Source organism: Salmo trutta, chromosome 8 (genome assembly GCF_901001165.1).
Source record: "Salmo trutta chromosome 8, fSalTru1.1, whole genome shotgun sequence".
Lineage (NCBI taxonomy): Eukaryota > Metazoa > Chordata > Actinopteri > Salmoniformes > Salmonidae > Salmo > Salmo trutta.
In genome coordinates this window covers 11,762,487-11,777,353 of record NC_042964.1, presented here as the reverse complement: position 1 = coordinate 11,777,353, position 14,867 = coordinate 11,762,487, and the positions used below count along the sequence as shown (strand labels likewise).

Below are 14,867 nucleotides of genomic sequence, written 5' to 3'. Positions count from 1 at the left end.
TCCGGTACCTCTTCAAATTCCTCCGGCTCTCTCCGACTTGTACAGACATGGTGGCAGCATTTGGGTGGGGACCCCCTCGTTGTTATTCCTACCAATGAGGTCCTCGCTGGTGACACTGTCATTCCTCCCCTGCTCAACATCCTCCTCCTGACCTGGCCTCGGTGCTAGCTGTCGGACTCAAAGCACTCTTTCCTCGCTTGATGCTGCCATGCAGCTGCTTCTCCTGTCATTGACACGGTCACCAGATTCACTGTCAGTGTCAGGGACATTGTTGTTAGTCTCAATCTTGTCATGCTGCTCAACTTGACTAAATAAATGTGTAAAGGGCCCATGTGACCAGGTTTTTCCTTCCTTTTCTCTTCGCGTTTCAGACTCAGGTTTATACCTACGTTCCATTCTAGCCAGAGCTCCGATTTTTAGCTAGCTAGCCGGCTAGATCTGACGCAGATGAGCAGACTGTCACAGATTGGTCGGATCCTAAAATGCATTATGGGAATCCATGACAACGGACGAATGTGCCAATGATATGCGAGGTAATATCTTAAATAAATGCAGATATAAAGGTAACATTTTACAGGACACCCAGCGTCATAACACGTTATGACACGGTCATATCATAATATGTCATAACAGTTGACATAACTTGTTATAATAAGGTCATAAAATACTGTCATGACACATATTTAGATCTGTTGTGAAATAAATTGCGTTATTTTATGGCTGGTTATGACACCTACATAAGAGTGTCAAAACCCACAAAACCACACAAGGCAAAACGTTCCATACACCAAAGCCTACGTGTCAACTGTATGTTTATGTTATATATAAAAAAATATATATTTGACCATGTTAAATTATCATTGTAATTGCGCACACATTGATGTCAGACACGCACCTACCCCAATGCTGTAATCTGGGATTAATGCAGGAGGAGATTTTAGGAGCAGGACAAGACACCCTCTTTTTGACTGATGACTGACCCACCACGCTGGCGTTACAAGCGCCATGCTCGACCAACTGAGCTACAGTTGGGTGGCCGTGGTCTGTGGTCTCTAAGTAAGCATTTCACTGTAAGGTTGTATTCGGCACATACAGTGAGGGAAAAAAGTATTTGATCCCCTGCTGATTTTGTACGTTTGCCCACTGACAAAGAAATGATCAGTCTATAATTTTAATGGTAGGTTTATTTGAGCAGTGAGAGACAAAATAACAACAAAAAAATCCAGAAAAATGCATGTCAATTTTTTTTAAATTGATTTGCATTTTAATGAGGGAAGTAAATATTTGACCCCCTCTCAATCAGAAAGATTTCTGGTTCCCAGGTGTCTTTTATACAGGTAACGAGCTGAGATTAGGAGCACACTCTTAAAGGGAGTGCTCCTAATCTCAGTTTGTTACCTGTATAAAAGACACCTGTCCACAGAAGCAATCAATCAATCAGATTCCAAACTCTCCACCATGGCCAAAACAAAAGAGCTCTCCAAGGATGTCAGGGACAAGATTGTATACCTACACAAGGCTGGAATGGGCTTGGTGAGAAGGTGACAACAGTTGGTGCGATTATTCGCAAATGGAAGAAACACAAAATAACTGTCAATCTCCCTCGGCCTGGGGCTCCATGCAAGATCTCACCTCGTGGAGTGAGAATGATCATGAGAACGGTGAGGAATCAGCCCAGAACTACACGGGAGGAACTTGTCAATGATCTCAAGGCAGCTGGGACCATAGTCACTAAGAAAACAATTGGTAACACACTACGCCGTGAAAGACTGAAATCCTGCAGCGCCCGCAAGGTCCCCCTGCTCAAGAAAGCACATATACATGCCCGTCTGAAGTTTGCCAATGAACATCTGAATGATTCAGAGGACAACTGGGTGAAAGTGTTGTGGTCAGATGAGACCAAAATGGAGCTCTTTGGCATCAACTCAACTCGCCGTGTTTGGAGGAGGAGGAATGCTGCCTTTGACCCCAAGAACACCATCCCCACCATCAAACATGGAGGTGGAAACATTATGCTTTGGGGGTGTTTTTCTGCTAAGGGGACAGGACAACTTCACCGTATCAAAGGTACGATGGACGGGGCCATGTACCGTCAAATCTTGGGTGAGAACCTCCTTCCCTCAGTCAAGGATGGGTATTCCAGCATGACAATGACCCAAAACACACAGCCAAGGCAACAAAGGAGTGGCTCAAGAAGAAGCACATTAAGGTCCTGGAGTGGCCTAGCCAGGCTCCAGACCTTAATCACCTAGAAAATCATGGGAGGGAGCTGAAGGTTCGAGTTGCCAAATGTCAGCCTTGAAACCTTAATGACTTGGAGAAGATCTGCAAAGAGGAGTGGGACAAAATCCCTCCTGAGATGTGTGCAAACCTGGTGGTCAACTACAAGAAACATCTGACCTCTGTGATTGCCAGCAAGGGTTTTGCCACCAAGTACTAAGTCATGTTTTGCAGAGGGGTCAAATACTTATTTCCCTCATTAAAATGCAAATCCTTTTATAACATTTTTGACATGTGTTTTTCTTGATTTTATTGTTGTTATTCTGTCTCTCACTGTTCAAATAAACCTACCATTAAAATGATAGACTGATCATTTCTTTGTCAGTGGGCAAACGTACAAAATTAGCAGGGGATCAAATACTTTTTTCCCTCACTGTATGACAAATAAAATGTGATTTGATTTGATATAAGGGCATTTAAGTGATAGGCCTATCTGGCTTATATGATTATGATGGTCATAACGCTTCATAAAGTGTATTTTCTTAGTCCAAGTAAAGTGAAACAGGATGGTCATAATGCTTCATGACAGTGTCATAAAGCATATTTTCTACAAGTTATTTAAAATTTGATGAAAAAACATGACTGTAAGGAATTCATTACAACAACAACAAAGGATTTTAGAAACAAGCTTTCAAATGAAAGGAAACTTCTTGGCAGAGAAAAAAATGAATTTGAATAAATGTGGGGTTTGACACTCTTATGTAGGTGTCATAACCAGCCATAAAATAACACAATATATGTCACAACAAGTGTAAATATATGGGTCATGACAGTGTTATGACCATATTATGACAGGTTATAACAAGTTATGTCAGTTTATATGACATTATGACATGGTTAAGACCTTGTCATGACGTGTTATGACACCGGGTGTCATGTAAAGTGTTACCATATCATTTTATTTTCTTTGTCACCATTTTTTTTAATGATATGACAAACATTCTTGGGGGCTCCCCTTATTGGCTGCATTGAAGCTCCGCCCTTGGTGGGGAGTGTTCAGGTATGCGCTCAGACACATATCTGTCTGCCTGTTAACATACACCAGACTCCGAGAACAATGAGTCTCAAAAAGAGACTCTCCTTTAAGAAAGCCTGGTACTTCAACACCGTAAGTAAACTCCTGAAAACTTCATAGGTTTCATTCTTTTGTCTTGTGGTGGTGGTAAAGGACTCCTGTTTTTGTTAAAGCATCTGCTTTAGTAATTACTCTCTCTCTCTCCTCTTCTTTTTCTCTATTTTCCTCTCTCTCTTTCTCTATCCTCTCCTCCCACTCAAAACAGCTGTGTCGGGCGTTCTCTCTCACTAACATCAATCTGGAGTGGGGAATCACATTCATTGTGGTAACGGTTGTTTTTACAGTTGTGCTTTGGGACAGAGGAACTGCTTCAACATGCGTGAAGTTTGAAAAGGCATTTCTCTCTGTGTGATCAAGAAAGTGAATATCTCTTAACCAAAACCCTTCTAAACAAGTGAAGCGGGATGTGATCTGCCATAGTTTTAACTTCTTCTACAACTCTGGTCTTTAATATAATAATAATATACGCCATTTAGCAGACGCTTTTATCCAAAGTGATTTACAGTCACGTGTGCATGCATTTTTACATACAGGTGGTCCTGGGAACCGAACCCACCACGCTGGCGTTACAAGCACCATGCTCTACCAACTGAGTTACAGTTAGGTGGCAGTGGGCTGTGGTCTGAGCTACATCTCAGCTGAGCTACAGTTTGGTACCTGGGTCAGTGTTGAATGTGTGGTGTTTAGGACAAAAAAGCAGGGTTTAGGAAAAACCTGCATTTGTGTTGGAAATGTATGCATAGCCTGTGGCTGCCATATGTTAATGCTTACATTGGAAAGGTTTAGTTTTATTTCTTTCTTAACATCATTGTGGTTGTACATTGTCTCAATGGATACAGTTGAAGTCGGAAGTTTACATACACCTTAGCCAAATACATTTAAACTCAGTTTTTCACAATTCCTGACATTTAATCCTCGTAAAAATTGCCTGTTTTAGGTCAGTTAGGATCACCATTTTATTTTAAGAATGTGAAATGCCAGAATAATAGTAGAGAGAATGATTTATTTCAGCTTTTATTTATTTTATAAAATTCCCAGTGGGTCAGAAGTTTACATACACGCAATTAGTATTTGGTTGCATTGCCTTTAAATTGTGTAACTTGGGTCAAACGTTTCGGGTAGCCTTCCACAAGCTTCCCACAATAAGTTGGGTGAATTTTGGCCCATTCCTCCTGACAGAGCTGGTGTAACTGAGTCTGGTTTGTAGGCCTCCTTGCTCGCACACGCCTTTTCAGTTCTGCCCACAAATGTTCTATAGGATTGAGGTCAGGGCTTTGCGATGGCCACTCCAATACCTTGACTTTGTTGTCCTTAAGCCATTTTGCCACAACTTTGGAAATATGCTTGGGGTCATTGTCCATTTGGAAGACCCATTTGCAACCAAGCTTTAACTTCCTGACTGATGTCTTGAGATGCTGCTTCAATATATCCACATAATTTTTCTCCCTCATGATGCCATCTAATTTGTGAAGTGCACCAGTCCCTCCTGCAGCAAAGCACCCCCACAACATGATGCTGCCACCCCCATGCTTCACGAGTGGGATGGTATTCTTCAGCTTGCAAGCCTCCCCCTTTTCCCTCCAAACATAACGATGGTCATTATGGCCAAACAGTTCCATTTTTGTTTCATCAGACCAGAGGACATTTCTCCAAAAAGTACGATCTTTGTCCCCGTGTACAGTTGCAAACCGTAGTCGGGCTTTTTTATGACGGTTTTTGAGCTGGCTTCTTCCTTGCTGATCGGCCTTTCAGGTTATGTTGATATATGACTTGTTTTACTGTGGATATAGATACTTTTGTACCTGTTTCCTCCAGCATCTTCACAAGGTCCTTTGCTGTTGTTCTGGGATTGATTCTCACTTTTCGCACCAAAGTACGTTCATCTCTAGGAGACAGAATGTGTCTCCTTCCTGAGCAGTATGACGGCTGCGTGGTCCCATGGTGTTTATACTTGCCTACTATTGTTTGTACAGATGAACGTGGTACCTTCAGGCGTTTGGAAATTGCTCCCAAGGATGAATCAGACTTGTGGAGGTCTCCAATTTTTCTTCTGAGGTCTTGGCTAATTTCTTTTTATTTTCCCATGATGTCAAGCAAAGAGGCACTGAGTATGAAGGTAGGCCTTGAAATAGATCCACAGGTGCACCTCCAATTGACTCAAATTATGTCAATTAGCTTATCAGAAGCTTCTAAAGCCATGACGTCATTTTCTGGAATTTTCCAAGCTATTTAAAGGCACAGTCAACTTAGTGTATGTAAACTTCTGACCCACTGGAATTGTGATACAGTGAATTATAAGTGAAATAATCTCTCTGTAAACAGTTGTTGGAAAAATTACTTGTGCATGACACAAGTAATATCCTAACTGACTTGCCAAAACTATAGTTTGTTAACAAGAAATTTGTGATGACTCCAACCAAAGTGTATGTGTATGTAAACTTCCGACTTCAACTGTATGTTCGTTACACATGGCTGTCATACGCTTGTCTTGATTTGATTTGATTTGGATGCCACTATCAGATGTACAGCCAGGTCCATAATTATTGGCACTCTTGATAAAGATGAGCAATAAAGACTGAATAAAATGCATAATACCAATACTGCAATATATCTTATGCAAAAAAAATATAATTATTTTATTTTATACTAATATAATTGCTCAGAGAAAGAGATTTTGTTTAACAAGTTATACAAATACATCTAAAGGTGTCAATTATTGCCGCCCTTGTTTTGGCACAATTGTTTTCTATAATCTGCATCCTTCTTTTGACGACAAACCCACGACTGGTGTGCGTGGCCAAAGAGACCAATTTTCTTGTCATTTGCCCATAGCACCGGTTCCAATCAAAGTGCCAATGCCGTTTAGCAAGCTCCAGGCGTTTACATTCGTTGGTTGCTCTCAGTAAAAGCTTGTTTTTGGCAACCCTTCCAAAGAGCCTATTGGCATGGTGACATCTAATTGTAAATTTGGAGACTTGGTGACCCAAAGATGAGACCATGCTTTTCTTTGCCTCCCGAACCATCTTCCTTACTGTGCGTGGGGACAAGATACACTTGCTTCCAATACCAGGCAAGTTTACCACTGTTCCAGTGGTTTTAAACATATTAATTGTTGCCCTAATAGTGGTAAGTCGTATTTAATTTTGTGCAATTTTTTTGGTACCCATTTTGTATCCAAATGTGTGTTACATCATTTTTATACCCCAGTGAAACAGGATCCATGTAAAAGCCACAAGACAGTTCCTTAAACTGAGATTAACTTTAAAAAGTAGAATGTTAATGCAGATGGTATTTTGTTTTAATTTTATTGATAAGAATCTTTAGGGGTACAAATAATTTTGACCTTTTTTAGATAATTTTTTATACAATAAAATCAGTATTTTTTTCTCACCTTTATCAAAGGTATAAATAATGTTGGACCTGACTGTAGCCTACATTAGTTCTTAGGAATCAGTGTATAATCTGTGTTCCCCCTTGAGTTCTCTACCAGCACCTGGGCTATATGAAAACATCAGGACTTCAGTAAACTGTTTTACTACATTTCTATGCAATTTAAAACTCTAAAATGCTATTTGGAGTTTTTGAAAATGTAGCCAAGCCATTATCAGATTGGATGCTGTTGCTTCATTCGTCTCAATCAATTTACAAACACATAGACTATTAGTTATACAATTAGCCACTACACATGAACGCACATGAACTCAGCACCGGGATTAAAAACTATAATTTTATATGTACAGAGGGATCTGTTAGCAGAAAAAGTATTTTATTAAATAAAATAATAAAATACATTTGCTTTACAGAACTTTTTCTGTTGTAGCAGTTTTAAAATATAATTTCCTGTAATTTGACACATTTTGCCATGATGTATGCCATGTTAATATGATATCTGAGTGAGATGACTAACAAAATCAATGTGGCCCCCCCTGGAGTTAAGGGCCATGATTAGCTGGCTAGACTAACTAGGCAAATTGACCAATCTAACTTTTCTTACTGACATGGACTAATTAATTGAGTGACATAAAACAACATAATGGAAACTGCTGATGAACAACAGAGTTTCAAAATTGCTCCTACTATTTTAACCCTCGACAGTAAGTTGAGACCCCGACTGAGTTCCTAATTATTTATTTATTTTATTTTTTTAAATTACAGAGGTCCTGACCTCAGAGTCCTCATATGTAGTTATGGCCTGGCTGCCTAGTGCCACCCATGGATAGAGCCAGTCACTGGAGGTGTGAACAGAGGACGAGAGCAGAGCAGTTGAGACAACAGAGGTGGGCAGCCATCACTTGATCTCTTCACAGGGGTGTACTGCTGTGAAAGAAATAATGAGCTGGAAAACACACAGAGGTGTGTGTGTGTAGTCCCAGCAACCACTGTGGGCTGTCACCACACACACACACACACACACACACACACACACACACACACACACACACACACGGATGACGCACATATACACACACACACACACACAGGCACACAGGCACACACACACTCTGTTTCGTGAATCACCAGTGTGACAACTTTCGTAGGTGTGGCGAGATAAATCAAAAGAGTGTTGAAATTGCAAATTTTTTATGGATTATGTGTCGTGAAGTGTTACCTACATATGTGAAAGGCAACCTGACATGACATGATCTGACATGTATAATTATCGTTCATCAGAAACGCTTCTCATATGACACATAGTGATTTAGAAGAGAAGGTATATGGATATGGCTGACATCTCAACTGTTTTTCCCATCAATGTAACACAACACAAGGCCTTGAAATATCATACTACAACTAGGACTATATGGTATTTGGCTAGGCTTCTACTCTAGCGACTGATTTTGTGTTGACATTTGAGTCATTTAGCAGACACTCTTATCCAGAGCGACTTACAGGAACAATTAGGGTTAAGTGCCTTGCTTAAGGGCACAACGGTAATAATACTTAGTCAGATAATAGTCAACCCCTTAAAAATGTAAATTAACATACATGACTGCTTAATGTATTTTGCTATTTTTACAACATATTAAAAAAAATCCCTGTAGCGTTTTTGTCACTGGTATTACCCATATTTTGATGAAAATTCAGGCTTTCCAGAATATAATTTGACTATTTAATTTGAATATATAATCAAAGACAGAATGTAGCTCAGAAAGTAGCTCAAACCACAATTATTTTTTATCAAATTCCCTTTTCCCTTTACTGTAAACTGTGGAACACCGGTGACACATCTTAAGGCTTCACATTAAATGAATAATAAATAATCAATAATAAATAATCATCAAATTGCTAATAGAAGAGAGATTCCAGACTCACCATGTGCTTTTCAAAACAGCCCCACCTCCGAAGAACCTTTGACCCAGTAAGAAGCTGGCCAGCATGTTGCATGTTTTTTTTAATGGTGGTTTTTATAATGGGGTAACATGAGGGACATGAAATTGAGAGGTATTCCCTGTAAATTATTTATAATATTTAGTTGATATTTTAGTTTAAGTAATCCACTAAATAACTATACTACTTTCCTTTGTATTATGACATTTAAAGTGTGTAAAAAATATATATTTTCAATTCTAAATATGTCACTTGACCACGACTCCTGACCCGAGGGACAAGCTAGGATATATAAAACATTTTTTTGCAATAGAACTGTCTTACATATGTTTTATTAACACAAAAACACTTCAATTAAAACAAAAGCATATATTTTGTGTTATTATCTGATGTTTTAACTGTTTTTCCTCGTGGTTAAGGCGGTGGACTGGAAAGCAACCACTTTCGTAGAATGACCCAATTGCATGGTTTCAGTAGGGACTTTTTATGAGTTATAAACTAACCAAGACGTGTGTCATATCATAGATGATGGCTGTCTGTAGTTTAGAATAAAATGTGGTTACTGGAGACTACTGTGTATTTAAAGGTGGTGTTTTTAGTACTTTTAACTGACAGATCTACTGAAGCAACAGTTGAGTGGGTGCTCTCTCCACCCTCTGTTTTCTATTGGCCCCTTCATCTTCTCTCCCTTTGACTCCTGGCTGTATGTTTTTTATTTAGTTATTTCACCTTTATTTAACCAGGTATGCAAGTTGAGAACAAGTTCTCATTTACAATTGCGACCTGGCCAAGATAAAGCAAAGCAGTTTGACACATACAACAACACAGAGTTACACATGGAGTAAAACAAACATACAGTCAATAATATAGTAGAAAAATAAGTCTATATACAAAGTGAGCAAATGAGGTGAGATAAGGGAGGTAAAGGCAAAAAAGGCCATGGTGGCGAAGTAAATACAATATAGCAAGTAAAACACTGGAATGGTAGATTTGCAGTGGAAGAAAGTGCAAAGTAGAAATATAAATAATGGGGTGCAAAGGAGCAAAATAAATAAATACAGTAGGGGAAGGGGTAGTTGTTTAGGCTAAATTATAGATGGGCTATGTACAGGTGCAGTAATCTGTGAGCTGCTCTGACAGCTGGTGCTTAAAGCTAGTGAGGGAGATGTGTTTCCAGTTTTAGAGATTTTTGTGTTCTATGTATGTGTTCTAGCCACCACACAAGAGGTGGCTTTTAGGACCCGTCTGTATGAGGTTGGTTCAGCAGCCTTGTGGTTGTTGAGTGAAGACTAGATGTTGTGGTTCTTGGGACTGCCCCTTGTTTCGCCTCTGTGAGAGAGGGAAAACCCTGATGCAAGGTTTAAATATGGTCACCGTCACTCCCAAAATGGAATGGACCGCAGTGGGTGCACATGGCCGTGATCCCTAACCCTCAGATGGTCCAACATTATTTACCACTGACTGACTCTGAGACTGAGTCAGTCAGTGGGCGGGTACAAAATGTGTCTGGTCGTATTCCTCAAGTCATTGATCAATGAAGGATGTTATTTTAGATGCATAAATTGCTTCTCCCAGCTGTGACCAATAGTAGATCCACAAAGATATTTAAATTATCTCTTGTTATGCAATCTTTTGTCATTAAGCTTTGGGGGCACTGGTTAGTCGGGCTAATTGAGGTAATATGTACATGTAGGTATAGTTAAAGTGATTATGCATAGATGATAAACAAAGAGTAGCAGCAGCGTAAAAGAGGGTGTTGGCAGGTGGGGGGTGGCGGGAGACAATGCAAATAGTCCGGGTAGCCAATGTCCGGGTCACCGGTTAGTCGGGCTAATTGAGGTAATATGTACATGAATGTATAGTTAAAGTAACTATGCATAGATGATAAACAGAGACTAACAGCAGCATAAATGAGGGGATGCCGGGGGGGTGGCGATACACAATGGGTAGCCGTTTGATTACCTGTTCAGGAGTCTTATGGCTTGGGGGGTAAAAGCTGTTGAGAAGCCTTTTGGTCCTAGACTTGGCGCTCCAGTACCGCTAGCCATGCGGTAGCAGAGAGAACAGTCTATGACTGGGGTGGCTGGGGTCTTTAACAATTTTTAGGGCCTTCCTCTGACACCGCCTCGTGTAGAGGTCCTGGATGGCAGGCAGCTTAGCCCCAGTGATGTACTGGGCTGTGCGCATTATCCTCTGTAGTGCCTTGCGGTCGGAGGCCGAGCAGTTGCTGTACCAGGCAGTGATGCAACCAGTCAGGATGCTCTCGATGTTGCAGCTGTAGAACCTTTTAAGGATCTGAGGACCCATGCCAAATCTTTTCAGTCTCCTGAGGGGGAATAGGTTTTGTCGTGCCCTCTTCACGACTGTCTTGGTGTGTTTGGACCATGATAGTTTGTTGGTGATGTGGACACCAAGGAACTTGAAGCTCTCAACTTGCTCCACTACAGCCCTGTCGATGAGAATTGGGGTGTGCTCGGTCCTCCTTTTCCTGTAGTCCACAATCATCTCCTTTGTCTTGATTATGTTGAGGGATAGGTTGTTATTCTGGCACTATCCGGCCAGGTCTCTGACCTCCTTCCTATAGGCTGTCTCGTCATTGTCGGTGATCAGACTTAATGATGGTGTTGGAGTCGTGCCTGGCCATGTAGTCATGGGTGAACAGGGAGTACAGGAGGGGACTGAGCATGCACCCCTGAGGGCCTCCCGTGTTGAGGATCAAGCCCTCACCACCTGGGGGCGGCCCGTTAGGAAGTTCAGGATCCAGTTGCAGAGGGAGGTGTTTAGTCGCATCCCCCATTCAGGATCCAGTTGCAGAGGGAGGTGTTTAGTCGATCCTTAGCTTAGTGATGAGCTTTGAGGGCACTATGGTGTTGAACGCTGAGCTGTAGTCAATGAATAGCATTCTCACGTGGTGTTCCTTTTGTCCAAGTGGGAAAGGGCAGTGTGGAGTGCAATAGAGATTGCATCATCTGTGGATCTGTTTGAGCGTTATGCAAATTGGAGTGGGCCTAGGGTTTCCCAGATAATGATGTTAATGTGAGCCATTACCAGCCTTTCAAAGCACTTCATGGCTACGGATGTGAGTGCAATGGGTCCGTATTCATTTAGGCAGGTTACCTTAGTGTTCTTGGGCACAGGGACTGTGGTCTGCTTGAAGCATGTTGGTATTACAGACTCAATCAGGGACGTGTCAGTGAAGACACCTGCCAGTTGGTCAGCACATGCTTTGAGTACATGTCCTGGTAATCATTCTGGCCTTGTGAATGTTGACATGTTTAAAGGTCTTACTCACGTCGGCTACGGAGAGCGTGATCACACAGTAGTTCGTAACAGTTGATGCTGTCATGCATGCCTCAGTGTTGCTTCCTTTGAAGCGAGCATAGAAGTGATTTAGCTCATCTGGTAGGCTCGTGTCACTGGGTAGCTGTGCTTCCCTTTGTAGTCTGTAATAGTTTGCAGGCTCTGCCACATCCAACGTGCGTCGGAGCCGATGTAGTACGATTCAATCTTAGTCCTGTATTGGCGGGTTGCCTGTTTGATGGTTCGTCGGAGGGCATAGCAGGATTTCTTATAAGCTTCCGGGTTAGAAAGTGGCAGCTCTACTCTTTAGCTCAGTGCGAATGTTGCCTGTAATCCATGGCTTATGGTTTTGGTATGTACGTACAGTCACTGTGGGGATGACATCCTCGATGCACTTATTGATAAAGCCAGTGACTGATGTGGTGTACTCCTCAATGGCATCGGAAGAATCCCGGAACATATTCCAGTTTGTGCTAGCAAAACAGTCCTGTAGTTTAGCATCTGCTTCATCTGACCACTTTTTTTATAGACCGAGTCATTGGTGCTTCCTGCTTTAATTTTTGCTTGTATGCAGGAATCAGGAGGATAGAATTATGATCAGATTTGCCAAATGGAGGGTGAGGGAGAGCTTTGTACGCGTCTCTGTGTGTGGAGTAAAGGTGATCTAGATTTTGCCCTCTGGGTGCGCATTTAACATGCTGATATAAATTAGGTAAAACTGATTTAAGTTTCCCTGCATTAAAGTCCCCGGCCTCTAGGAGCGCCGCAACTGGGTGAGTGGTTTCCTGTTTGCTTATTTCCTTATACAGCTGACTGAGTGCGGTATTAGTGCCAGCATCCATCTGTGGTGGTAAATCAACATCCACGAAACAGTTATGAAAACTCTCTTGGCAAATAGTGTGGTCTACAGCTTATCATGAGATACGCAAGCAAAATCTAGAGATTTCCTTCGATTTTGTGCACTAGCTGTTTCCAAATATACACAGACCCCTCTCCCCCCCTCGTCTTACTGGAGTGTGCTGTTCTGTCTAGACAGTGCAGCGTATATCCAGCCAGCTGAATGTTTTCCATTTCGTCATTCAGCCACGATTCGGTGAAACATAAGATATTACACTATTTGATGTCCTGTTGGTAGGATATTCGTGATCGTACCTCATCTAATTTATTGTCCAATAATTGTACGTTGGCAAGTAATATTGATGGTAAGGACAGATTTCCCACTCGCCATCAGCGAATCCTTACAAGGCACCCCGCCCTGTGTCCTCTATACTTGCGTCTCTTTCTCTTGCCAATGACGGGGATTTCGGCCTTGTCGGGTGTCTGAAGTACATCCTGTGCGTCCTGCTTGTTGAAGAAAAAGCCTTTGTCTAATCCGAGGTGAGTGATCGCTGTCCTGATATCCAGAAGCTCTTTTTTGCCGTAAGATACGGTTTCAGAAACATTATGTACAGAATAAGTTACAAATAACGTGACAAAAAACACATAATAGCACAATTGGTTAGGCGCCCGTAAAACAGCTTCCATTTCTTCCGGCGCCATCTTCCGGCGCCATCTATGTGATTTATCTCAAGCATTAGCCTGGTTGGAAGTGCCTTGTCTAGACACATCCGGTGGACAGAAAAGTACCTCGTACCTACGGTAAAATATGGTGGTGGATCTTTGATGTTATGGGGTGTCACGTCCTGACCCTAGTAAGATGTAATTTTCTATAGTAGAGTAGGGCATGGCGTGACAGGGGGTGTTTTGGGTTGTTGTATGTTTTCTATTTCTATGTTTAAGTTCTAGTTTCTCTATTTCTATGTTGGGATTGTTTGGGGTTGATCTCTAATTGGAGGCAGCTGATCCTCATTGCCTCTGATTAGAGATCATATTTAAGTAGGGTTTTTTCTCTTCCTGTTTGTGGGTTATTATCTTTTGAGTAGTGTGTTTTCCTCTCTGCGTCATGGTTTGTTGTTTTTGTATATTCAAGTATTTAAGTGTATTGCATTCAGTTTCATGTTTAATAAATATGTGGAACTACGAACACGCTGCATTTTGGTCCGCTCCTTCGAACGGCCGTGACATGGGGCTATTTGCTTCCACTGGTCCTGGGGCCCTTGTTAAGGTCATGAACTTTACCAAGTAACAGGACAATTTAGCCAAAAACTTGGTTGCCTCTGGCAGGAGGCTGAAACTTGGCCAGCAAGACAATAACCCCAAGTACTAATCAAAATTCACAAAGAAATATTTAATGGACAACAAAATCAACATTTTGCAATGGCCGTCGCAGTCTCCAGACTTGAACCCCATTGTAAACCTGTGGTTTGAATTGAAGAGGGCAGTTCATAAGAGCGGACAAAGGATATCAAGGATCTGGAAAGATTCTGTATGGAGGAATGGTCAAAGATGCCTTCAAATGTGTTCTCCAATCAAATTTTAACATTTTAGAAAAAGGCTGTATCCTTATCCCTTTTAGAGATATTTTGAAATTACTTGTTAAACAAAATCTCTTTCTCTGAGCAATTGTATTATTATATAATATTGAATTTCTCAATTGTTTTCAGCGTACAATACAGCTCAGTATTTGTATTATTTATTATAAAGAGTTTTTTTTGCTCATCTTTACTAAGGGTGCCAATAATTTTGGAGGTGACTGTATCTACCAGCATGTTCACGCTGAAGTGGCTTCTCATAACCTCGTAGGCATTCGGTCTCTCTTTCTAAATGAATCCTCCAACACACTAATTAATAGTGTGTTCTTGGACAAAGCTGAACGATGCTCTACTCATTTCCTCTGCTGCATTTGAAAATATTTGCCTTTCAGCTGTAAACCTTTATTTTAGCCTTACTAAACCAATGTTAACAGATATCCCTGTTTTTTTGCCATTCTCTCACCAGCAGTCTT

General features: G+C 41.2%; 1 protein-coding gene and 1 long non-coding RNA gene across 3 annotated transcripts in view; both read left to right on the top strand.

Moving 5' to 3' along the window:
• The window catches only part of LOC115198197 (regulator of G-protein signaling 12-like), a 66,338-nt gene that overhangs the window by 35,976 nt on the left and 15,495 nt on the right, over positions 1-14,867 (top strand). The window lies entirely within an intron of this gene.
• On the top strand, positions 3,330-4,185 carry LOC115198198 (uncharacterized). The gene is made up of 2 exons (XR_003879188.1): positions 3,330-3,388; positions 3,561-4,185. It is a non-coding gene; the product is annotated as an uncharacterized LOC115198198 (long non-coding RNA).